Genomic DNA, 27,383 nt, shown 5'->3' with positions numbered 1-27,383 from the left:
TCTTCTCTTCTCATGAGGTGGCCAAAGTATTGGAGCCTCAGCTTCAGGATCTGTCTTTCCAGTGAGCACTCAGGGCTGATTTCCTTAAGAATGGACAGGTTTGATCTTCTTGCAGTCCCTGGGACTCTCAAGAGTCTCCTCCAGCACTATAATTCAAAAGCATCAATATTTGCTACCTCGCAATGTGTTTTGTTCAAAAATATTGTTTTTGTTCATGCAACTTCAGTGTGTTATGCAGAGAACACCAGAATCCATGAGAAGTGATCAGCCCTGGCCAGCCGTAGATATGTAGATAAACCAAACTTTTTCTGTACATGTCTGTTTATAGAATGACCATTAATACACATCACACATTTCCCCTGTTTCCAAGTCTATAAAGCTAGCATGGAAAGATTCCACTAGTTCACTTCACACATCTTCCCTTCCTTCATTGCACATCGCATACCTAATCGAGAGACGGCACTTGTCATTTCCACTCATGATGCAGGTCCTTTCCTTCCCTGTTTAGTATGGATTCCTTCACCTCCCCCAGCAGAATACTGAGGCAGGGATGTGAATTAAATCCGGCAGCATTCCCTTTCAAGTGTAGGATCACTGGGTTAATCTCTACATGAAACAGTTTGGTTACCAAATGGGGAGGCTGCCGTGTGGCCTGTGGCTGGCAAAGGCAATATGTTTTAAGGGATTTATCATGACACATTCGCAGGAGCAACTTCACAAGAACTCTGTGTGGTTGACAATAACCTAACGGCACAGAGTCGTTTTGATGTCTAATTGCAGACTAGCTTGCCTTTGGATCTCATTTGAGGAAGAAGTGGGAGAGGGTGTTTTGAAGCTGTGGTGACAGGAACATAGGAAGCTGTCTTAGACAGAGTCAAACCAACAGTCCAGAGAGCCCAGTATGGTCTGCACTGACCAACAGTGACTCAGAGAGGTTTCTGACAAGGGTCTTTCTCAGCCTACCTCAAAATGCTGGGGAATTGAAACTGGGATCTTCTGAATGCACAGAAAATGCCCAACCCTGACCTACAGCCCTTCTTTGAATTGTGTGTGTGTGTGTGTGTGTATGCGCGCACACACACACAGACACACACAAACTGAATGGATAAACACCAACTTCCTTGTGGTCTTAGCATCACTAAGAAATCATGCTGAGAACTGATTTCTACTGAATATATTTGGACCAACGTTTATATTTCCAAATTCCCCCCTTTTTTGCCACAGAGAACACAACTCTTAAATAAACAGGACCCTTTCCATAAAAGATCAGCAAATGTTCTAGGATGTATCTAGCCAGTTATAAGAATATGTATAAACTGCAGTCTCATATTTTTTAATAAATCATGGTGGTTCACAATAAAATAATTAAAACACCACAAAAATATAAAATGCGGAACAGATGACCAGCACCGAATCAATTTAATTCTCAAGAAATGCTTGCTGAAACCAAAAAGTTTTCAGCAGGTGATGCAATATCAACATTGTAGGTGCCTGTTGGATTTCAATAGAAACAGTGTTCCAAAATACCAGCACCACCATTATAAAAACCTTAGTTTGCATAGAAATGGGACAAATATGAGATCATTGTGGAGCAGTCTCCTTTGTTTAGAAACGATGATACATTTCACCTGAGCAAGAAGTTCAGTCTCCTGGTTGCCGAGTGCCTAGCAACTAATTAAAAAGGCTTTGTAAGGAAGGAAATGAAGTTAGATGTCAACAACAAGATCAGAAAGATGTTCGAGAAAAACACTTCATTCCTGCAGAAGCTATTTGGGCCAATTGTCATTGGAGGAAATCTAAAATGGAGACATCTGGGCCAAGCACAACAGCTTGTGATAATCGTTTATCATCCTCACAGAGTGGTGGTCTTCCTGTCTGGTACTTTGGATGGGGTGGGGGTTTTTTGCCTCCTTTTCCTTTGCAGAGAGGGAGAGCACAACCACATTTAGCCAGACAGGTCAGCCAATAGGAGGAAGGAAGCAGGTGGTCTTATAGTGCTTATGGGTATCCTTGGTCTTAGGAGAGTGTGAAGAATTTAGTTTCTGGGAATTCTAATGCGAACTGATGTCTGTCCTGGCTCCTGTCCATCTCTAGCTTGTCCAGCTCAGCTCACAGTATATGACGTACTGGCCCACAGAGAACTACTGTAAAGTTCCTCCACTGAACCACACAATGATTTGGTTGCAAAGCACAGCACACAATCATTCTTGACGCAAATAGCCCTCATTGGGAAACAACCTAAAGATCTATGCTGCTTTTAGCAGAGAGATCAGATTTCCATTAATATGTACTTTGGAGAGTTTGTATGAATGGGTAACTTCGGAATTATGTTACAAATGGCAAGGTGACAGTTTGCAATTGTATATGCATTATGTTGTTAAATAAACTGGGAATTAACGTGTGGGAGGAAATGCCAGGCCAGGTGAAGTGTTACTCTAACTGCTGTGATTGCTTCTTAACAAGCTGGCACCAACTGTTTGTAATTCTAGTGCTAATGCTGTTTCTTTCTCTTCTGCATTGTCAAACCTTTTCCCCACCAGTGAGTTTTCACTTGAGAAGCACTGATGAAACAAAACTGCAGAGTAGTCATAGCACCTTTTGGTTGGTTGGTTTTATTTATGAGATTAATATTCCACATTTTCAACACACATTCCTTTCCAGAGTGCCTTATAACAGGTTGCCGCCCTCCCCCCCGATACATTTTTACTTAGAGTAGACCCATAGAAATCCATGGACCTACATTGATTTCAGAGGGTCTACTGTGCATGTGTCTAACATTAGATACACAACTGAAGGAAAAGATGAAAGCAACACAGTCAAGCTATAAAACTAAGCAATAGGATGTAGGACTGACTTGTGATTGAACAGAAAATGCACTAATAGTAGTAGTAGCAATAATAGTATTAATAGCAATAGTAATTCATAGTACCCAAGGTTGACAGGTATTTTTGTATTTGAGGCAGAAAATCCCACATGTACCTCTCCCTTGTAATAAAAATAAATAATAAAGATAAATCAAAGGAGCATATCTGTATGTGACCCCCAAAAAATTCTCCTAAAATTTATCAGCATTTTCCAGCAAATTTCTCATACTCATTTTTGTATGCTACTTTCCATCGAATACATGTTTTTGCAAAGAAATATCCTTCATATAAGGCATTTTTACATATTATTTTCATGAATATATGCATTTTTGTGCACACTACCTAAGTAAATGCATTTTTGTACACGTTGCTTGGCTGAAGAACTGCAATGCAAAATTCAGAAGGATGGCTATATTTCAGTTCTCAGATTGTTTTGCACAGTACAAATTAGGTAAATTCACCATTCAATGAAAACTGAATCAAATTTACATCGCTATCCTTAGTAGCAGGAAGGAGAGAAGCAGCCTTTGAGGGTGTGTTTGGGTGTGTTTGAAAGCACAGGGAAAATCTAAAGTTGAAAGGGCAATCAGAGAAAATGGAAGTGATGTGATTCAATACATGAGTTGGAAGAAGGACAGACCATGACCACTAATATTTCCAATGCCCTTTTAATTCTTATGCCTTCCTAGTATTGCAGTTAGCTATGAGCTTAGGAGTCCTGCTTTGCAATGGAATGCCAAGGGATTGCTCTTTGCAAATTTGCTTGGTGCTTGGTAAAATGTTCATCATGCAATTCAGTTCATGCTTCAGCCCCTTACTGAAAGTTTTCAAAATAAAGAGGAGAATGAAGTTTTGCATTCAGCATTTTTCATATTGCAAGGTTTTTGCTTGATGTTTTTGTGAGCCTGAATGGCAGAAAAGAAAATCTAAGCTTGATCCTGTAATCCCCAATGGGAGAAAAAGAAATGGAACTGACTGAAAGAAGCTAATGTTGAAAAACTTCTTTTAAACTTCCATAAAGTTAGATGACCATAGTAAGAAATCTCCACATATCTCACATGGCTCTTGGCTGGATGAATGCCACAATACATAGGCATCAGGGAAAACTAGGAAGATGTCTACAAGACAGAGAGAATGATTGAAATTGGCAGCATGGCACAGTTTGCTGCTGTCAGTTCATGATTTACAAATATGCAAATAGCGGAAGAGCAGTGATTGGTTTACTGGCTCCTGATGTCACAGAATGACCCTTAACTGCACTGCACTGAGAGGACATTTTTCTAATGGTTTCTCCAAGGGGGCTGTGATATTTGGAGTTCACTTTCCCAGGTGAAGATGGGTGAGCCAGTGCGGTGTAGTGGTTAGGAGCGGTAGACTCATAATCTGGGGAACCGGGTTCACTTCCCCGCTCCTCCATGTGCAGCTGCTGGGTGACCTTGGGCTAGTCACACTTCTCTGAAGTCTCTCAGCCTCACTCACCTCACAGAGTGTTTGTTGTGGGAGAGGAAGGGAAAGGAGAATGTTAGCCACTTTGAGACTCCTTCAGGTAGTGATAAAGCGGGAGATCAAATCCAAACTCTTCTTCTTCTTCTTCTTTAATCAAATAGATCACTTTCTCTATTTCCTCTCAGATTTCTAAGCAGCTTTCTGATGGAGAAGAGAGAGAGAGACTCAGATGTGCTCACATAGAGACAGCTGAACATAAATATAGAGATAATGGGTTGTGCACGTTGACCAGTTAAAAGTGGACAAAGGGGGTGGGGTGAAAAGCAACAACCCATCTTGCACAGTGCTGTCTAATCTCAGTGGCGGGTGATCTAGGAAAGGAGGTGAACACTAAACAGCTTCAGCCCTGAATACATGAAGGAGCGTCTCCACCACCACCGTTCAGCCCAGACACTGAGGTCCAGCTCAGTGGTTCCCTCTTCTGGTGGTTCCCTCACTGCAAGAAGTAAAGTTATAGGGAACCAGGCAGAGGACCTTCTTGGTAGTGGCACCCGTCCTGTGGAACGCCCTCTCATCAGATGTCAAAGAGATAAACAAACATATGACTTTCCATAGACATCTGAAGGCAGTCCTGTATTGGGAAGCTTTTAATGTTTGACGTTTTGTTGTGTTCTTCTATATTCTGTTGGAAGCTGTCTAGAGTGCCTGGGGCAGCCCAGTCAGGTGGGTAGGGTACAAAAAATAAATTGTTGTTGTTGTTGGTTGTGCCGCTGGGCCTGTAAGTAGTATGCATGCTGCCTAAAGCACTAAACAAACTAGAATCTTATCATATGCAACACAATAGCTCAGTTGATAGAGCAAGAGACTCTTAATCTCAAAGTTGTGGGTTCAAGCCCCATTGCAAGGGGTTGGACTAGATGACTCTCATGGTCCCTCCCAATTCTACAGTTCTATGATAGTCTCTATAATGAATTTTATTACCATTGGGTAAAGATGGTATCTGGATTCCTAGCTCAGCTGCCTTCTTTTCACTGCTGGTAAATTCCAGATATTTTAAGATGTTCTGCTATCCCTCTCCCCTGTCTTCAGCAGCCCTTATGATGGAGCACTGAAGCACAAAGATTTTGTGGAGGCTCTAAAAATATTTCATTCTCGTGCAAAACTATTCATCTTAAAGCTTTCTCCGACCATTTCCTATGCTAGAATTTGAAACATGAGATCTTAAGATGACATTTGTGCAATGTGGAAGAGTCTATAGGAGATATCAGGTATAGAGGATCTTTTTCTGGGTGGGGGAAGAGTTTTATCTGTGACTACCCTGGCTAGTCACATTTGTCTGTAAGCTTTAAAGATTTTTAATCATAACCCATGGGATAGTCTTTGATGTACAAGCTTTTCTTTTCATCTCTGCTCCAAAATTCTCTTCTCTGAGCCAAAAATATTCATCCTTACCATAACTGTAGCTGAGATATAATATCATTCACATTCTAAACCAAGGATAGCCAGGTTTGTCTTGAACCTCAAGTGATGGGTTTAGACTTTCTGAGGCCAAACTTCTCAGGGGCTGAGCTACCAGATTCCCAGTCATAGAATCATAGAATTATAGAGTTGGGAGGGACCACGAGGGTCATCTAGTCCAACCCCCACCAATGCAGGAATCTTTTGCCCAGTGTGGGGCTCAAACCCCATGACCCTGAGAATAAAGTCTCATGCAGAACCTGAGGCACTCTCCTTACTTGTGATTCCCAACAGCTGGTATCCAATGTTGCTTAGCCTTTGACATTCTTTGATACTATGGTGTTTAGGGTTGGAGAGCTGATACCTAGTGAGAATTGTGAGGTCTTTCTGGGACTTTTCCAGGTATGCAGAAAAGAGGGGAAAAGGAGTTCCTCTTGCCTGAGCACCTTCAGTGAGGGCAGCATGAGATGCAACCCAGAAGCCACACTATGGATATCAGACTGTTTATGAAATGCCTCCAAATGAATGAAAAGGGGACTAGAAGTGACTTCATCCCTCCCGGCCTCTGAGTGTTCCTGAACTCTTGAGTTGTGGGAATTATACAAGCAAGTAAAAAGAGATCCTGTCATTATAACAAAAAATGCACTTGCTGGGCAACTCTGCTGAGCCCTAGAGAACAGAGGTTTAAATATAGCTGTTAGTGACAATGATGTGCATTGTGACTTCATGGTACAAGTTGTATCATGACATTGATGTTGTAGCTTCCTGGCTTTTTGCAACATGTGCCTGATATGGAAACATCACAGCTGCAGACACCCAGATTGTTGACATCACGTGGTGTGCCTATCTGTGGGAAAGAAGAATTTCCCAGGACATTCACAGGCTGGATAAGTCTTTGTGGGGAGTGTAACTTGGGACCTTCTGACTGCGCATGTTCAGGAGGTTTGTCAGACGTGCTGGAAGAACTGAACTGAAAGGACGTGTTTTTCTGTAGTGCTGTAATGTCAGAAATAAACATCATGTAAATAGATTTCTGAGTACTTTTCTTTCCCCTGCGGAAGCAGGAGGAGGGAGTGTGCATTTTACCCATGCTTAGGAAAATGTCGCCTATCAAAATCTCCCTGGTCTGTCTGGATGTCAGCCAGAGGAGGTTACCGGTATGCAAGCTCCAAGGACAGTGAGAGGGGCCAGCCTCTGTGGAGGGGGCTTGCAAACCAACAGTGCCTAGTGTTGCACATAATTTTTATAATGCTCATGCCCGCTTTGGTCATAGTGCTGGAAGGTTGCAGTGAACATGAAGAATCCTGCTGGAACTGGTCACATAAAGGGGTTCTGATGCTTGATTTATGCCACTCACTGTGTTTACGAGAATCTTCACTTGCTTCCCATCTACCAAACAATAGACACCAGCAACCAATCTCCCTGCCTTAAGGAGGATTGTGGGAATCAGCAAGTTGGGCATGTACCGGTACTTAATATCTGTCTGCATGATGGTGGGGAGGGGTATATGAAAATTTTCTTTTGCTCAATGAATGGATGAACTGAGCTTAAATGTATTCAGGATCTCAAGCATAGCGCCAGTTTGGACATTACACAACTGGAACTTCAAGCCACTATAATATAGCACCCCTTATTTATGTCCTGAATTTATCTCACACCTGTCCTCCCAAATGAGCTCAGGGCAGTGAACACATCCACAACAAAACAACTTTTAAAACCCCAGATTTCAGTCCCTGAAATCCCTTTGCAAGGCAGCTGAGCTTTTAATGTGTTCTTTATATGCTAACATCTGAAATTGGGGAGATATTTTGCTCTTTTGAATTGTAAACCAATTCCTGGTTGCTGAGAATGGAGCTGCGTTTCTCCTGCATTTCAGCTTTGTTTGGGCAGCTTTAAAGAGCGTTTTTCTTCTTCTTAAAAAAGTGTTTATTTAATCTAAGCAAGCCAGTGTGAAGGCTTCAGCATTTGGCCAGTTCCTCTGCTTGGTCAGGCTTTAAATTTCATCATTTCTGACATGATGCTGGAACATCTCTTCATTCCCATGCTTGCCAACTCCATGGACAAGTCCTGAACTACTTAATCAAAATGTTTAAGCAGAACTGAACACAACTGCAAAGTGTCTGCTAACATCCAACATCTTTCAAGTGAGATGTAAAATAAGACTCAGCCAGACTGCCCTTAAGTGTTGTAAAAGGATTCCAGTGACTATTTTGTGGAATAGTATAGTTGTTGTTTTGCTGCTGCTGCTGCTGCTGCTGCTGTTGTTATTCACATACTAAAATGGCTCATTATGAAGAATATAACATAACAGGAACCGTTATGAACAACAGATTATTAAAACTAGGGATGGAAGGATCTGTCAATTTCAGTTCGTTCAGTTTCTCATTTTATCAATCCTAAATTGAGTTCTTCACATTTCTGCAGGTATTTGCAATGTTCCATTTGCAACTAAAGAAAAATTCCTCAGGAAAATTTCTTCAGCATTTTATCATTTTCTGCAGCAATTTCTCCCAATCAAACATGTTTTTGTGTGCAGTTTTGACTAGCGCACACACCTTTGTAAGGAATTTCTCTCCATATCATGCATTTTTGCATGCTATTTTCATGGATGTATTCATTCATTTTATGTGCACTGCACATAATATATGCATTTTTGTGAGCTTTTGCTAGAGAACTGCACTGCAAAATTTCGGGTAGGTGTGGATTTTGAATGATGGGTGTCCTTCAGTTCTCCTGTCCAGAATTTGACTATTCCCAAAGGCTGGAAGAAATTATGTGTTCTGGAATGACTCACAGAAGACTGACAACTCTCGTAAGAGTTACGTGCCTAAATCATTGTGTGCACATATCTCCTGGATTATACAGTGGAACCTCGGGTTGCGAACGTGATCTGTGCTAGATGCACGTTCACAAGCCACAATGTTCGCAACCCACAGCGCCGCATCTGCGCATGCACGGGTCGTGATTCGGCACTTCTGCACATGCGCAAAGTGCAATTTAGTGCTTCTGCGCATGCTCGAGCGCCGAAACCCAGAAGTAACCCGTTCCGGAACTTCCGGGTTCGGCGTGGTTCACAACCCGAAATCGCATAAGCTGAAGCGTCTGTAACTCGAAGGGTCTGTAACCCGAGGTACCACTGTAATCTGGTGCTACCAACCATCTGACATCTTGTGCAGCACCTCTATCACCTTTTCCTTATGTACCATGAATCAGTCACCTTTGAGGTTGAGTAAGGGTGTTTCTTTTTGTATGTTCCCTGACTGGCCTTGAATACCTCTGTGGCTGAAGAGGATTTTGGGGTGATGTTCCCTGATTGCCCTTGAGTGCCCTTGCTGCTGTTGTTTTGCCTACTTCACATTGCGAATATCTGGGATTTGGGGGTATTTGATTTGACTTGTATGGCTATCAGAATGGGCTGGTAATGAGGGGAGGGTGGGATTTAGATAAGCTTTTTTTGACCTTCCAGGTGTGCCATCATCGTGATGGGATGTTTCCCCAACCTACCCCTTATTTCTATCTGGATGTGCTTCCTAAAAACCCAGTTTAACACAAAGGAATGATGAAGGGATCAGTTAAGCATCTGACCTGCTCTCTGGGACTGGGGTGGTGTTGCCCAGGTGAAAGAATGGAAATCCCTCCTATCATCTTCACCAGGTTAGGTTCCCCACACTTGCCAGATCCTTATATTTAAATAAAGCTGTGGCCTTAACTCCATTAATTTCTTGCATGGTCATTCAGCAGTGTGGAGGGTAGATATCTGTGTTTCTTGTGATGTCTCAAAGCAGCCTTCCCCAACACTGGGTCTCCATATTTTTTGGACTTCTACTCCCATCATCCCTTTCAATACTGCTTGGGGATGATGGGAGTTGCAGTTTAGTAGCATATGGGGATGCAACGTTGGGAAATGCACTCTACGAGGGACAAGTCCTCCCACACATCCCCCCATGCATATTTCAACTGTACAGAGTGGAGCTGTGCCTAGTCTGATATACCTAATAAATGCACGGCGTATTCACTTTAATCTGCAGTTGCTGTGTTTTAGTTACCAGCAGTGAATCCCAGAATGGTGTTTGTTTATAATCAAACTGTTTGAAACATGGAGTTGAATTTTGCAGAGAGGAAATTGCAAAACTGGGTTGTTTTAATGTTTTCCCCTGATCCTTTCTTTCTTTTCTTTTTTTTAAAGTTTTCCGTGATAGTCACCATATGTGTTTGTTCAAGTGTCTGGAGGTGAAAAGCACTCTGAGACAATGTCGGAGAGAGGAACTTGCAAATTAATTCCTGCACATTGGGATGCAACGCCCTAGTTAAAAACAGGAGGTGGTTGGGTTTTAATTTTGAGCAAACTCTTCCCTGCATATACCAATGTGTATTTCTAACTATTTCTTGAGCAACTGTGAGAGCTTGATGAATCTCAGGCTTCCGTTTTGCTTGTGGTTTTTCATTTTGCATATATGTCAAAACCTACCTGTCAGAGCCACCCGTGGTCCCAGCTCACAAGAGACCAAAGTCCAGTCCGGCTTATGTACAAAAGCTTTTATTGAAGAACATTCTTAGCTTTACATCCGAGCTCCGTGGCTCTACGTCTGTTACGCTTAGACCGCCGAAGTCCCCTCTGAGTCAGTCCCGCCTCTACACCAGTTTAAGAGGCTTGTACTGGTCCACCTCTTCCTCTCCTTCCTTTTCCGCAGGGTCTTTCTGCCCCCCTGTGTTCTCTCCCTTCGGGACTCTCCAGAGGCTGAATCCTCTGGCGCCTCCTCCCCCCTCCTTCGCGCTTTGGGACCAGGCTCCTCCCCAGGACTCTCTTCACTTCCGCGCGCCTCCCATTTTGAACTTGGCGCGCGTACGTTGCTTCTGACCTTCCCTCCGACAGTTACACTGCTCTCGGTACTACTCTCCGCCCCTTCCGGCAGGACGTCTTGCCCCGATCTCCTTCCCCTCTCTGCTTCCTGTTCTGCTCCTTCTGACACACTGGTCACTCCACCCCCTTCACTCCGTTCCGGCGGAGAAGCCGGTCCCGATCTCCAACTCCCCCTGGGGGTTCCCCCTTCGTTCCCCTGCTCCTGACTGCTTCCCCCTCTAGCTCCCCTTGGCTTGACCAGGGGGGCTCCCTTTTGGGAGTCCTCCGATTCACTGGACGGACTCATGGACAATCTTGGGTCATTGTCGTCCTCTTCCTCGTCACCCTGGAATCCTTCCCCCTCGCTCTCTGTCTCCTCCCTCATCTGCGCCTCTCTCCCTGAACCCCTGACACTACCATTACAAATTGCAGGTGAAATCCAGTGCTGCTGCGAACAACGTTGTTTTTTTACCTGCTAACAAAGGGCCGGGGAGCCTCCATCCCTTAAACCAAATAAGGCCTGTTGAACCTCCCATTATTTGTCCCATAAGGTCATATCAGGCAAGCAAGGAGCAGCCACTATAATGGCTTCAACTACAACTCCCATCAGCCCCAGCCAGCATTGCCAAGGGTAAAATATGGTGGTGGGCCCCATGTCGGCTAGCTTTGGGGCAAGCCAAGCCTGCATGCCCCATACTTGACATCGTATAAAAGGACATTTTAAAACAAGCATTTTTTCCCCCTTTCCGAAAGAAGCATTGTATTCAAAGCATTGTATTCAAAGCATTTCCCCCAACACTTTGAACACTGCTTTCTCTGGAAAGGGGGAATTTTCCACTCTTGGGAGCCTTTTCTCCTTTGCAAAGACTTCAAATGGGCTCCCTCTAACCAATAATCAAGTGATTGTCACTTGAAGCTGTGTTCCCCTGTTCCAGTCACCTGATCTACTTCCAAAATAACCTCTTCAGAGGAAATTTCTCTAAACAACCACCAGCTGACTGGTGTCCTCCTTGGATGTTTGACAGGTGCCAATCCCCTGGTGTAATAATTATATCAGGTGACTGACAGATGGGTGGTCCCATCCATCATTCATCCACGAAGCGCCCTGGTTGACTTTGGGCCAGTCACTGCCTCTCAGCCTTTATGAGGGTGGGGAGAACCCATCGCCTTGAGTTCCTTGGAGAAATGATTGGGATATAAATACAACAAGTACTGTAAGTAAAATTAAATAATTAAGACCACAGGGAGGCAAGTTAAAGCCTGCACGCTCTTGTGAAATTGTATGAGACAATGAGGGAAACATTTGTATGTCTGGTTGTGTGGAAGGGAGTGTTGAAGGGAGGCTGAACACCTGTATATATCTCTACGGACTTCTGAAGACAACCTGCTAATTGAACACTGGTTCTGATTTGCTTGCACAAAGCTAATGCTCTGTTCTTTATTTTCTCATCCTATAAATAAAACCTGTTGATTAAAGAACAGACCCAGTGTACTTTGTTGCCTTGTCCAAATCCAAGAATATCCTCATGGTACTGAGAATTTTCATGGATGCCATAAGTTGTGCTGTTGGACAGCTGAGCATTTGGTGATGTGGAAATCACGTAATGGATGGCTGCACACAAGAAATGTGTGTATATAGCTATTGTTTAGAGAGTTCAGGGAGCTTATGAGGACCCACAAATTCAAATATAAACCACCAGCTCACTAAGAAACTTTATATACAGTGCATGCCTTCACAATATGGACTCACATAGTCGCTTTTGTCTGCCATCTGCAGTGCTAACCTCATCATACTGGTCTACCTGGCCCGTGTATTGAAAGGATTACTGAGATAATGTATGTGAAACGTTTGAAGAGCACATGCAATTATTGTCACAACAAATAGAGTTGCCCTTGTTTAGGCTTGAGTTATTTCAGCAAGGAATGATGTTGCCCTAACCAGGCTAGGCCATCTCTCATCATAGAACTTTGCATTTCCAATGGGTCTTTTCAAGCATCACAAACACAAAGTAATCAGAGGAGTAAAGTTTTGGATTCTCAACTCCTTTTAAATATAGAATTATTTCCTTAGGTTGTTTTTTTTAAAAAAAATAAGTCTGTCTACATCATGAAGGCATTTCAGAGCTTTCACACTTTTATTTTTGCGAACACACCTTTGACTTCTGAGTCAGCAGCATAAATTTATACAGAAACATAACAGGACTTGCCATAGCTTAGTGACAGAGGGCATGCTTTGCATATCAAAAGACCCAGGATCAATCCCTGGTATCTCCAGTTTCAGAAAGATCATAGAATAACAGGGCTCTGTGCCTGAGATTGTGGGCATCAACTGTCAGTGAGAGTCAACAGTACTGGACTAAACAGGTCAAGGGTCCCATTCTGGACCAGCACCAGGTAGCTGAGAAATTAACCACATTTCTATGAGGATTGCCACTCAGTTTCTCTTAAAGGTAAAGGTAAAGGGGCCCCTGACCATTAGGTCCAGTTGCGGACGACTCTGGGGTTGCGGCGCTCATCTCGCTTTATTGGCCGAGGGAGCCGGCGTACAGCTTCCAGGTCATGTGGCCAGCATGACTAAGCTACTTCTGGCAAACCAGAGCAGCGCACGGAAATGCCATTTAACTTCCCACCAGAGCGGTACCTATTTATCTACTTGCATTTTGATGTGCTTTCGAACTTCTAGGTTGGCAGGAGCAGGGACCGAGCAATGGGAGCTCACCTTCTGATCGGCAAGCCCTAGGCTCTGTGGTGAGTGTTTGTTTGGCACTCACAGTGCCACCCGCATCCCTCCTTCAGTTTCTCTTAGGGATGGGCAAATCTGTTCTTTTCAGTTTCTCCCACCTTCTCATTTTCCCAAATTAAATTCTCCAAATTTCCACCTATGTTTGTAATTTTTTTTCTAAAAAAAGGGCACATGAAAATTCACTAGTATTTTACTCTGAATGCCTCTCAATACACAAATTTTTTGTATGTGTTGGAGCTTTTGGAGTTCCATGGGACAGCATGGGGTTGGAGTGTGGAGCACTGGACTTTCCTTCAGCAGAGCAGCAGAAGGCATCCCTGTCCAGCTTGCCTGTGTCTTAGGTAATAGCTTAGAGCTACAACCCCTGATGAAAGCAGCCCTTTGAATTCAGTGGGGCTTAACCCAGAAAGGTGGGGTGAGGACTGCAGCCTTAGATACATGATAATACTGTGAAATGGTACAGGTAGTAAGAAGTATGCAAAATTACTAGTAATTAATTCAGAAGTTTAAAAAAGAAAGGGAGGCACTCTCTCTCTTTCTCCCCAGTGTCAGCCGTTGAATCTTGAGGCAACTGAGTACTCATAATCTGTGAATGATGTACTTTACTTCTTTGGCAGCCTTTTCTCTAAATGTGACACCATTCAATCCTTTCTTGAGATGACCTTTGAACCTCACCTGCGTTCTAGCAGTTTCCTTGGCAACTGACATACATTTGACATAAGATTCTATGAAATCACAAAAGAAGAAGCACCCACTTCACTGGGCTACTTGAGATTGAATGAAGGGAACCTATTTCCTTCCCATAAAAAAATGAGGCCTTCAGAACCGTCCTGTGATCAGTCAAAGCCAGCCTGACCATGAGTTGGGCTGAGAGTCACTTGTCTTCAAATAGCGATTGGGTGGGGACACACATTTAGTTCAGCTCTTTTTAATGCAAATCTAATCTACCTAATTCACACAGCTATCCTTCAAAATCCACACTTCCATAAATTTTGCAATGCTGTTTTCCAACAACCACACCAAAAAGATAGTGTACAAAAGTCTTTATATTAGGAGAATGTGTGCCTGAAAATAGCTGCACTAGCAGATCCCTGCCTGGAACATAGAGTCGGAAGGCACTCCGAGGATCATCTAGTCCAACCCCCTGCAATGCAAAAATATGCAATTGTCCCATGCAGAGCTTGAACCTTCAGCCTTGGTGGTATCAGCACCGTGTTCAAACCAAATCATGCAAAAACCAACATTATATTGCATAAAATTCCTTGCCAAATTTGCATACAAAAGTGTGTACATTAGAAGTGAACACTGAAATTATGGTGATTCTTTGTGAGGACATTTTTTGGGGGGGCAAACTGATGTGGAAGTGTGGCAAACAGAATTTAAGATCGGGGGGAAACAAATAAACAAAATTGATAGATTTGTTGATGCCTCACCTCAGGTGCCAGATTTGGGGTTTGATTGTTGAATGGCAGATTGGTTGGGATTCCTTGTGCACTGCCCCTTGTACACGTTTATGATCCAGAGAGATCTGCTTTGTGTGCATTTTGAGCGCTGTTGATGTGTTCACTGATTGCCATGGAAATATTTATCTCTCACCTTGCCTCTGTTCTTTGAATCTGTTGGAAGACATATCTTCAATCCCATGGGAAGAGGAAACAGACTGGCATAGCAGTGTGCATTAGGTAAAGGTAAAGGGACCCCTGACTATTAGGTCCAGTCGTGACCGACTCTGGGGTTGCGGCACTCATCTTGCTTTACTGGCCAAGGGAACCGGCGTACATGTGGCCAGCATGACTAAGCTGCTTCTGGCGAACCAGAGCAGTGCACGGAAATGCTGTTTACCTTCCCGCCGGAGCGGTACCCATTTATCTACTTGCACTTTGACATCTACTTGCACTTGCTTTCGAACCGCTAGGTTGGCAGGAGCAGGGACCGAGTAATGAGAGCTCACCCCGTCGCGGGGATTTGAACTGCTGACCTTCTGATCGGCAAGCCCTAGGCTCTATGGTTTAACCCACAGCGCCACCCACATCCCTTGCAGTGTGCATTATGTATACTCTAAAACATACCTGTTCTGTGCATGTTCATGGATACTATGAGGGCACTGATTTCTTTTTCACCACAGCAGCAAAATGGTGTAGGTCAGCTCTGTTTATCATTACAGTGGTACCTCGGGTTAAGTACTTAATTCGTTCTGGAGGTCTGTTCTTAACCTGAAACTGTTCTTAACCTGAAGCACCACTTTAGCTAATGGGGCCCCCTGCTGCCGCCGCACCGCTAGAGCACAATTTCTGTTCTCATCCTGAACCAAAGTTCTTAACCTGAAGCACTATTTCTGGATTAGTGGAGTAACCTGAAGTGTATGTAACCTGAACCGTATGTAACCTGAGGTACCACTGTACAGTGATTTTAATGTTAATTGAGATAGCATGTTTCAGTATGAACACTTTGGCCTCTGTGATCATCTGACATGAGCAGCTGTGGACATATTTTCTCTCTAAGATTTGGTACATCACCACAATGAGCAAGACTTTATTAGTGGTGGCCCCCTACTTATTCTGAGAAGGCTGGCTGTGTCCATAATATATTAATACAGATGGGAACACTTCAGTGTTTTGTTATGCTTTCTAGATTAAAAATTTGTTTGTGTGCAATTGATCCATTTTAGCCTTTATGCAGATGCTTCTTTTATTGTGCATGTTGTTGCAGCCCTTAACTGTATGCCACCTTGAGAGCTCTCTCGAATATAAAGGTGGGCTATAAATGGGAAATAAAATTAATGAATAGAAAGAGTTATCAAGATACTGAAAAGATATTCATCACAAGGCCCTTAATGGGCTTTCTGTCGATAAGAGGGATGAACAATTTCAACCTAAGAAAAGACTTTAAGAAAATCTATCTTAAGGTTTGCTTTAGAATGGTTTGGAGATCATTCCTGTGTTTTCCATATATAGTGGAGTTCAATAGCCACTAGAGATGTTAATGGAGAAAGAGTTGCACAGTGTAGTTTCACACAGAACTCGACTCTCTAAACGATGTGGAATGGGTTGAATGGATTATTACTGATGGTTTGAAGAGGAGGAGGATGAATCATTACTCATACCCACTTCTTGTCATCCTTGAACTTCCTTTGCACACCGGAGCAGATCCAGGGGTTATGCAGGATCAGCTTACCTGGTGGAATAAGAATAGCTTCTGGGCAGCGACATCACCTCTGCTAACCACAGTGGTGCAAATGCAACAGCGGTGCCAATCAGGTTCTTCTGCTGTTGCATTTACAGGGCACTGACATCCCCGGCACCTCCCAACACCCACTTCCCAGGAAGCAATAGCCACACACCTGCTGTGGAGCTAGCATAGTGGCTCTGCTCCACCTCTCAAGCTGCTTCTGGATTTCCAGGAGAAGGAGTGTCAGGGCAGCAGCAATGTTGGGTTAGCAGAGGCTGAGCCAGTCGAGTATTCCTGCCCTGATCTCACCGCCAGCTCAGCAATCCCCTCTCTTTTCCGGTGAGCAGTACTTTTACTTTAACCCAACAAGTGAGGCACTCCAGGGATCAGCGGTGTAACTCTATTCTTTTATTTATTTGTTTTGTTTTCTCTATACTTCTCTAAACACCAGTTACAGATATGACTGAGCATACAGTGGTACCTTGGTTCTCGAATGGCTTAGTTGGCGAACAAATCGGCTCCCGAACGCCAGAAACCCAGAAGTAAGTGTTCCGGTTTGCGAATGTTTTTCAGAAGCTGAATTTCTGACGCGGCTTCTGCTTGAGTGCAGGAAACTCCTGAAGCCAATTGGAAGCTGTGCCTTGGTTTTTGAATGGTTTCGGGAGTCAAACGGACTCCCAGAATGGATTAAGTTTGAGAACCAAGGTACTACTGTATTAGCTAAAACAAGGCAGGAATGGATCTGTTTATCACAAAACAATTTCCCTGAATCCCACCTGTGCATATTTATTTATTTATTTATTTATTTATTTATTGCATTTAAATCCCACCATTTTTCTCCAAGGAACTCAAAGTGATGCACATGGTTCCCCCTCCCCATGTTATCTTCACAACAACCCTTTGAGACAGGATATGCTGAGAGGCAGTGACTGGCACAAGGTCACCCAGTGAGCTTCAGGGCTGAGTGGGGATTTGAACTATGTTCTTCAAGATCCTGGTCTTACACTCTGACCACTGTACCATGCTGCTATCTTTCTTGCATCTCTGGTTCTATAAGGGCTGGTGACTTGCTTTCATGGAGGGAAGGAAAGAAGTGGGGGGTGGAGAGAGAAATCTAGGTTGGTTACATTTTGGGCAGATTTTGGCCATAACCCTATGCAAACAACCTTTCCATATTTTTCATCTTGTTCCTCCAGTTTATTAAATTAATATTGTGTGCTGCTAGGAGTTCTGTTATGGTCTTTGGGTGAAAGAGTTTTGTTTTGAAAATGGAAGGCCTCTCCTCCTTCTGGAGGGGAGGTGTTGTGGGCAGGACGTGATTCCCGCGTCACGCAGGGGGCGTTATGCCCCCTGCCCCACTCACATGGCTGGTGCGCCACGCCCCCGGTTGAGCGCCCAACCAGGCGGCTTGGTGGGGGCGTGGTTTGCTGCTCAACATGCAGCCGCGCCAGCCATTCTGCCTCATTTCCTCACCTCTTCGCCACGAGTCACCCACCCACCCACCACTCCCTTAGGGCTTAGGGCTTAGCTTTTCTCTTGACCTTGCTATGGACTTATGGTTGGTTGCCCAGGTTGCCCAGGGGGCCTGGTAGGATTTTTTTCCAGCTGGCAAATTGGCACCGGCCTTTTGGGTTTTTTTCGCCTACCTCGTAGCAATCACCACAACTTTCTTGGTATTTGGTGGTTAGGCATTGGAATGTGTTGTTGGTGTGTGGAAGGGCAAGGTGTGGCCATCGCCTACCCATTCGAATTTAGGTATTCCGTTAAAGGAATCCGGTGGTCATGGATCCTGTCCAATGCCTGTGTGGTGGGGGGCCATGGCACGACCCTCGGTGACATCAGGGGAGAGCTTATAGTTGTATTAGTATCAACAGGCTCCCCCTACTGGTGGTTAACCCCTCTTCAGACTCACCCCTCTCCGAGGGGGTGGAGTCAATCTTCTGTGGGTCCAATGCCTAAACCAATCACTTGCTGTAATCAATAAAGTTGTGGCCTTTTCTTGCCCATTAACCTTATACACTGTGTCCACGTGTCTTTATTCCTCCAAGCGGGGATCGGGTCCTCGAACCACAACTCAGCCTTTTTAGTTAAAAACTGATACAAGATGCTAAAAGTGTGTCTCTCAGGGATGTCAAGAGCTTTAACTACAGCAAGCCATAAATAAAATATGATCAACTGATGGAACCTTATATTTCCAGAAACAATTGCTCCCTAATAAAAATCAATGATAAGAATCCTGTGGGAAGAAAACATAGATGGACACAATGGAAATCCGGAGAACATGCCTTAAAAATATCCCTACAACCTCAACAAGTTCCTTATCATATCCATCCCATGTGAAAAACAGTTTATTCAAAAGCAAGCTTTCATCCCTTCCTCCAACACCCAGGCTTCCTCTTCTCAGTTGTCATCATTATAGAGTCAACAGGTGATTTATGTGCCATGAACAGAGTTTGAAAGAACAACAACTGAGGCATGCGAGCAGACATTCCTTGAGAATCCCTGTTGGTGAAACACAAAATTTGGCATGGTGACTGCAATGAAGTGTGGAATCAATTGTAAAAATAAAGATGAAAAGTTAAAAATAAAAATCCCCAATATACAATATACAAGAGTTAAAAGACAGGCTGAAAGGTGGGAGAAGGGGAAGCTGTGTGAGACTTCTTCCATATGCTTCTCTAAATGTCCAGTTTTCTTTTCCCAGCTTTTTTTTTTTTAAGTAAGTCTACAAGAAAACATATCATCAATGTTTTATACAGTTGCTCTCTCATGAATTTGCTACTGGATGTAAATAGACCACCAGGATGATTGACAAGCACATGGCATTTTTAATTTTTATTGAATATATTTTTATTAGATACCAAATTAACATTTTCAACAAGTTCAGACTCAAGTGAATAATGAATTCAGGATGCGATTCCACTGGATAGGATCCAATGGGGCTTATTTCTGAGCAGACATACAAGAATGCAAAGTGGCAGATCTATGGCAAATTTCAAAGCCCTGTAGCTCAGGGTAACTAGTGTGGATGGGGGGGGGTGCACCTCATCTTTTTGCAGTGCAGATCCCACTTTATTGGGGTGGGGGTGTCAGTTATGTCAGCTCTAAGCTGGAGGGCCCAGTCCTTGGGTCTCTCTGATGAGGAAAAGTGCTTTCGATCCAGTAGAGATCGCAAGCTGCCTCTGTCCTGGTTCTGTCCCTGCCTGGCATGAAAAGTGGGGAGGAAGACTCCCACCAGACGAGAAGGAAATCTTGATCTCTAATGCTCTTTCATACCTTCTGAGCACAGATATTTGCATCACTTCATTTTACTGCCCCATAAAATGGACTGCTTCCCTCACCATTCACTGAGCTTTTAAGATATTAGGTATCAATAAAATAACTGCATTAGAGGACACATCAAAACAATTCAAATGCTTAATTAAAATGGCGAAGATAAAGGAGTTCATTCTCATCCTAATGTGCATGTGCAAGACCCATTAGTATAATAGGGCCAAGATTTGTTCAGTGAAAGGAACACTCAACTACTCTCTCTCTCTCTCTCTCTCTCTCTCTCTGTGTGTGTGTGTGTGTGAATGAAATTATTCCTAATTCCTAATAAAATTTCCATTAGTTGAAGTTACACACATCTAAGAACTTAAAAACAAAGTCTGAGAATTTTAAGCACTCGTGGAATTGTAACAATCCTCCATCTTTACCATACAAGATTAAATGGTTCAAAGAACCTTGTTGACTTAAAAACAAAGTTAACTATATTTTAAGATATATGTTATGAAATTATGAAATTAATCTGAAAGCTGGAATGAATTGCCTGGAATAATGTATATATATGGTATAGATACTGTGCTATATTTTCAGTTGGATATATCTGTGCCAAAACAACAAAATTGTGATTTAATCCCAAAATGGCATGAGTACATGAATGACTTAAATCTTCTCCGTTTTGTTTTGTTTTGTTTTGTTTTGTTTTGTTTTGTTTTGTGTTTTGTTTTGTTTTGTTTTGTTTTGTTTTGTTTTGTTTTGTTTTGTTTTGTTTTGTTTTGTTGGTAAAACTTCTCTGCCATATAATCTTCCAAACCTCATGTAGTCCTCTGGTTTCTTTGCTCTGTTTCTTAAAACTGGCTTTCTCAAATCAGGTCAAGTACTGTACGACAGTAGGCCTTAACAGAGGCCTTTTGAACTTACAAAAACACCCCTTAAGGAACAGTTACAAAGAACATACAAGCTGAAACCAGAAAGGATGGCCCATACAAATTCCACCTGGGATTGTCAAGACTGCTTGATCACTGCCAGCTCTTCATGATAGACAGGCAGCACAATGTTGGTGTCTCCTTATTAGAGGACCTGTTTCATAATGATTCAGTCTCCAGCAGCATTAGTAGACTGTCTTTTTGTGATCATGGTTTGAACCTTACTTCTTGATTGAGGAACAAGACGGATCTGGTTTATGGCTTCCTGTTGGGAAAAAAAAAAAAAGCCAAAGACCTGAGCAGTGAGCATATGCCTGTCGCCACAGTGAAGTCACTGCTCAGGTCCTAATAATGGAAAGGATGAGCCATAAGGAGAAAAGATGTCATGCTTTGTTGGCTAGAGTGAGTCAGTTTCAGCCAGTCACTATGGAGCCTGCTGTCAAAAAGTGTTCCCCTTTCAAATACTTCTATGCCCTCTTGAGAAAGGGATGGCTAGGAAGCATAAGCGCTAGTCATAATTGCCACATTATTTCATGCAAGCGATGTAAGCAGGGTTGGCTCCACTGCTGAGCCCTTCTGAAGAGTTTGGCTTTTGTGCTCCCTGTGGCAGTAATGCATAATAAAAACCACTTACAGAAATAGGGTTCTTTTCCATGAATCCAGAGTTCAGGTGCCTGTGTGAGGAGGGAGAGGTGAGCTCTAAAAAGGAAATGTTTTTGTGTGCATCCTTGCCTTCAAGGTGCAGGATCAGTTTATAGTACCACTGAATTAACAGGTCTCGATGACACTCACATGACTGAATGCTCCTCCTCCTCCATAACAAAGAACATAGAAAGTGCCAATGCTCCCCCCCCCCGAGGGTACTCAAGAATATGCAGTACCAGCATCTCTCCCCCCCCCCATGTTAAAGGTGAGGCACTTACTGGTGAGTACCGGCACCTTTAAAACAAACAAACAAAACCCTGGGAAACACTGTAATATTCTAAAATAGCCTCATCCCTCTTAGGCTTATTTTCCATGTGCAAGATTAATTCTTTCCTTTCTTGATAGGGAAGAACATTCAATCATGTGAGCCCTAATCTCCTGTTTGAGGTGCTTCATTGAAAAGTAGACCATTAACTACCTTTTTCAGGTAGGAGAAACTTCTGGCCTACAGATCTGTCTCCCCAGACCACACCCCATTCTCAAATTCCCTAAGTAGGTTGTCTTCCTGGGATCATATTTTCTCATATCAGCTGATGCAAGAACATAAGATGCGCCCTGCTGAATGAGACCAAGTACCTCTCTGGTCCAACATTCTGTGAATCCTACAAGTGGAACTTAGAATCATAGAATCATAGAATTATAGAGTTGGAAGAGACCACAAGGGCCATCGAGTCCAACCCCCTGCCAAGCAGGAAACACCATCAGAGCACTCCTGACATATGGTTGTCAAGCCTCTGCTTAAAGACCTCCAAAGAAGGAGACTCCACCACACTCCTTGGCAGCAAATTCCACTGCCGAACAGCTCTTACTGTCAGGAGGTTCTTCCTAATGTTTAGGTGGAATCTTCTTTCTTGTAGTTTGGATCCATTGCTCCGTGTCCGCTTCTCTGGAGCAGCAGAAAACAACCTTTCTCCCTCCTCTATGTGACATCCTTTTATATATTTGAACATGGCTATCATATCACCCCTTAACCTCCTCTTCTCCAGGCTAAACACGCCCAGCTCCCTTAGCCGTTCTTCATAAGGCATCGTTTCCAGGCCTTTGACCATTTTGGTTGCCCTCCTCTGGACCCGTTCCAGTTTGTCAGTGTCCTTCTTGAACTGTGGTGCCCTTGATCACAAGAGCACTCTCTCCATCTGCAATTCCCAAAAACATACAGGGGATCCTTTTTATCTGGCAATACAGTTTGAACATATAATGCCAATCACGGACTGACTGCAAAAACTTTATTTTATAATCAGGTGTTTGACCTTTAACTATGTGTGGTCTTTTAGAACTGGGTGGGAGGTTTTTAATGTGTTCCCCTCTCCCTTTTGGTTTTAATGTATCTATGTGGGGTTTATTGTCTGGTTGTAAATCGCTTTGGATTGACCGGGACAAGATGAATCAAACAACAAATTAAATATACAGTGGTACCACGGGTTAAGTACTTAATTTGTTCGGGAGGTCCGATCTTAACCTGAAACTGTTCTTAACCTGAAGCACCACTTTAGCTAATGGGGCCTCCCACTGCCACCGCCCCACCGGACCATGATTTCTGAAGCAAAGTTCTTAATCTGAGGTACTATTTCTGGGTTAGTGGAGTCTGTAACCTGAAGTGTATGCAACCTGAAGCGTATGTAACCCGAGGTACCACCGTAAAAGATTAAATAAATGCCTGAAGAACAAGGTTCATCTGACTTTCCAGGAATTTAACAATATAGCTACATTTAACTACATTTATCACCAACCTTGATTTTTCAAACCGCTGTTCCTTGACAATCCCTAATCCAGGCATTGGCCAATCTAAGACCTACTTGTAATGACATCTTCTCCCTTTTGAAGTATTCACAGTGGTATACATATAGCGATGGGTGAATCTGCCAGTTTTGCTTTATCTCAGTTTTTCACTTTCCCAGTCTTTCATTTCCACATCAGTTTGCGTATTCATCTTTCTTTCAAAAACTGTCATCAACATATGTTAGTGCTTTGGTGCAAACTTCTCCTAATAAACAGACCATTGCCTAATATGCACATTTTTTGGCAGTCCACCCCGCTCTAATGCAATGTACTTTGGAATGTTATTTTCGCTCAGGCAAGCATTTTATCCACATATCACTTGCGTGGAGAACTGCATTGCAAAATTCAGAGAAGTGCAAATTTTTGAAGGATGACTGCTTTCCTGTTCACATACAGTTTTAGGAAATCTAAATGGGGAAGTTTCACCTTTAAATGTGAACTGAACCAAAATTCGGTTTCCCCTCCAGCCCTGAATGCACTCAGAGTGCCAATTCTCACCATGTTGAGGGAGCTGTGTTTCCAGGGATGATCACAGTGGTTGTCCAACCAAGCTTTGGGGACACTGACATTTAGCATTGCCGCTGAAGGCTCTCAGCAAGCCCCTCTCAGAGCAGCATGCTAAAAGTCAATGCATGCAAAGTCTGCATGAGCTGTTGGCCTGTCCATGGCCACTTTTGCACATCTCACCAGCAGCTAGAAGTTAGCATATGCAGAAGCAGCAGCAGCTGTGCAATTCTGAGAATCAAGGTCTAAATACAACCCAGGAAGGAGATGTGCACTGTGAACCTATGCAGATTTACTCAGAAGTAAGTCCCATTGGACTTGAGGACATGCAGTCTCTAGATAGTCTGTTTAGGACTTAAGCTATAATCCTTCTTTCCTTAATTATAGCTTACACGGAATATAAAGCTTGCCAGAATAAAACAACAAAAATGCACACAGGCCTTAATCTATAATGCATGTAAAATGAAGCTTTTATTATGTATATGAAGCTCTATTGCCTAAAATAAGAGTTATCTGCTCTGTGGTGTCTCTCTCACCTTAAAACTGGAAATCCTACTAAAATTGCACAGGGAACAGTGAGACTCCTTCCCAGTTACAGATAGGTAGCCGTGTTGGTCTGCCATAGTCAAAACAAAACAAATTCCTTCCAGTAGCACCTAAAAGACCAACTAAGTCAGTTCTTGGTATGAGCTTTCGTGTGCATGCACACTTCTTCAGATACTGGACTCCTTCCCAGTCTTAGCCTAAAATAAGCATTCTTTCAAACAAATTTAACCTAAAATATTTATTGTAAATATTTGTCAGGAAGTCCTATGGTGGAATACAATAAGGAAAACAATAATACAGTATGCATTTTATATGTATTAGGTGTCTGCCCGTCCCCCACCATCAAAAACTGTATCCCAAAATGCAGAGAAGTACCCAAACCCAGTGCTTTTTTTCTAAAAAAAAATGTTTAGGGGTACTTCCATTTTCCTACTTATATTGAAATACTGCCCCTCAATGAGGCTAAACTTAGATTCACAAAATGTTTAGGGGTATGCATACCCTTGTGCCCCCCCACAGAAAAAAGCATTGCCAAAACCTAATGATAATTTTCATTCTGATATACATACTAATCTGCGCAATACAAATCAGTTTGTTCACTTAACACTGTGTACCAGACCAAGTTGATGAGCATCTCTTCTTTAAATGACTCCATATTTAAAGACCCGTTTAATGATCCAATAACTACTTCCCCCTCCTGCTCTACAATATATGTGTAGTTCATACTTCCAGGGTGTGTTACGTTGAGGGGGAAAGTGGATGAGTAAGGTACCGGGCTTAGGGCCTTCTCGGTAGTGGCGCCCTCTGTGTGGAATGCCCTCCCTTCAGAGTCAAGGAGATAAAGAACTACATAACTTTTAGAAGACATTTGAAGGCAGCCCTGTATTGGGAAGTTTTTAATGTTTTATATTTTACTATGTTTTATATATGCTGTAAGCTGCTCAAAGTGGCTGGGGAAACCCAGTCAGATGAGCAGGGTATTATTATTATTATTATTATTATTATTATTATTATTATTATTGAAACCCAGAAAGAATGACCACAAAAGGTCATCACAGACTCCAGTTATGATGTCTTCACAATTGTGTTCCTACCATATACATGATAATATGCAATAAACCATTTCAGACTTTTATATTTAACTGGAAGTAACATCAGGTCTTTCTCATTTCCAAAAGCTATGCCTTAATTTGGAGAGCTTTTACTTAATTTGTTGTTTTCATGTGTGGTGGTTTATTAATTGATGATGGGGCGGGGGGGAGGAATTCACTGAAGGAAATGAAAGGGACAAAGTCCATGCATGCATAATCCTTCGTACAAAATTGTTGGAGAGGGTACAAAACAGAATAATTAAGTTAAGTATTATCCTTTCTTTGTCTTTAATTTGTTAGTCACCTAACACAGGGCAGACTCTAGGCGACTTGCAATCAAGTTTAAAAATGTACTTTAAAACATTAAAATTTAATAAATTGTACAATCATAGAACTGTAGAGTTGGGAGGAACCCTGTGGGTCATCTCGTCCAACCTTTTGCAATTCAGGAATCTCAACACACAGCCCCCCATCCAACTTGAAACCAGACCAGACCCTGCTTAGCTTTGTAAATGTGCTAGCAGTTTTGTTGCTGCACTACTTCTACGCATGAACACCAACCTCCACAGATAACAACAAACAAGCTTATTAGCAACCAAGGAGACTAACACAAAAGCTTGACTGCTTTATCATAGCCTAGTGGATCAAATGCTTGTTGGCGCCAGGTGGGCCTCACTGGGAAGAGCATTCTGAGATACAGAACTCAGCTGGAAGGTCTCTCTCCTCTGTTGCCACCCTGAGACTCCTCAGAGGGGCACTATGGGAAGGCCCTCAGAGGATTACCTTAGGTTCCAGGTATATCCATGCTGGTATTCTGGGATCCTGGGCTATAAAAGGCCTTATAGCATAAACAAGCCCTTAAACTGGGCCTGGAAACATGTTAGTAGCCACTGTGCATCTATTCCACCTCAGAAAGAAGACCAAGGGGGTCAATGCAAATCCCTAGCCAGCAGTGATGGGCTTGATGGAACAGCTTGAGCATCAGTAATTCCACAGCTCCACTACTTCCAGGCAGTTGTGGTGAAGAGGCCCACATCTGACCTGATGTGTTATTGGCTGGGTTGACCTACCCTTATCCTTCCCTGCCCACAAAATTCTCAGGTTCAAGAGGGAATCCCACTGCCTACCACTGGTAGGGATGTTGTTGTTGGTAACTTCTGCCCACCATGTGGGTGGGTTCTCCTCACCAGTGAGGCTTCCCACTTGATGACCTATAGATGCTTGTAGAGTTGGGCAGAAGGGCATCTCCACCCCATTCAGTATGGTAGATTGAGGTTTTGGATTGCTTTGAAAGCCATTTAAAACTCCAGCATCCAGGGAGAAGTTCAGATGAGGATAAGTTTGAAAGAACCACAACTTCTGAAGTCACTGAGGCTGTTTGACGAGCCAGTTGTGTGCCCCATGGCATGTAGGCTTCTCTCCATTTTGTCATTCCAGCTGTGCCGCAAATCACAACCTGTTTTGCTTCCTGCAAGCTGTAAGGTGGGGTTTATATCTCATTAAGCTTACGTCTTGTGACTGAAGCTGCAAAGAAATACTTTTGTCAAATGAAATTTCTTTTCTAATCTAAAACCCACCAGAAATAGAGTATTATTGCATTCCCTCCCGGCTTCAGCCTTTTCTAATAGCTGTCAGATTACGGGGATGAAAAATGTTCAGCCCATGAATTGGCTTGAAAACAGAAAACATTTACCACCGACTATTGTTAGGCCAGAGTAGCCCAATAAGCCAAGCATCTGCTCCCACCACTTTTTGCAACTCGATTTGAACTGCTGGGATTGCCAGATGGAATATCAGCTAGTAAACAACACAGAAGAGTGATCCTAATGTATCTGATCACCTGAGAAACCAGTAGCAGCTGAGGGAGAAATAGCCCCATTTACTCCTTTTGATTCCAGCTATCTGTCCCTAAGGATCCTTTCAATGGTAGTGCATAAAAGAGGTCCTAACAACTCAGTCACACACAGACACACACCCTTCTCATTGTTGACCCAGGGGTCTCCCTCAATAGTGAAAGATGGGCAAATGTGTCCATTTCAAATTCTCTCA

The 27,383-nt window shown here is 43.0% G+C and overlaps 1 long non-coding RNA gene across 1 annotated transcript; it reads left to right on the top strand.

The window, feature by feature from the left end:
- Positions 1 to 21,323: 21,323 nt before the first annotated feature.
- On the top strand, positions 21,324 to 26,775 carry LOC309344063. The gene is made up of 3 exons (XR_014157593.1): positions 21,324 to 21,401; positions 21,760 to 21,841; positions 26,652 to 26,775. It is a non-coding gene; the product is annotated as an uncharacterized lncRNA (long non-coding RNA).
- Positions 26,776 to 27,383: the final 608 nt, after the last annotated feature.

The sequence above is a fragment of the Podarcis erhardii genome (genome assembly GCF_964252035.2).
Source record: "Podarcis erhardii genome assembly, chromosome: 6".
NCBI classification, from domain to species: domain Eukaryota; kingdom Metazoa; phylum Chordata; class Lepidosauria; order Squamata; family Lacertidae; genus Podarcis; species Podarcis erhardii.
The sequence above is the reverse complement of the archived record's forward strand: the minus strand, read 5'-3'. Positions and strand labels throughout refer to the sequence as shown.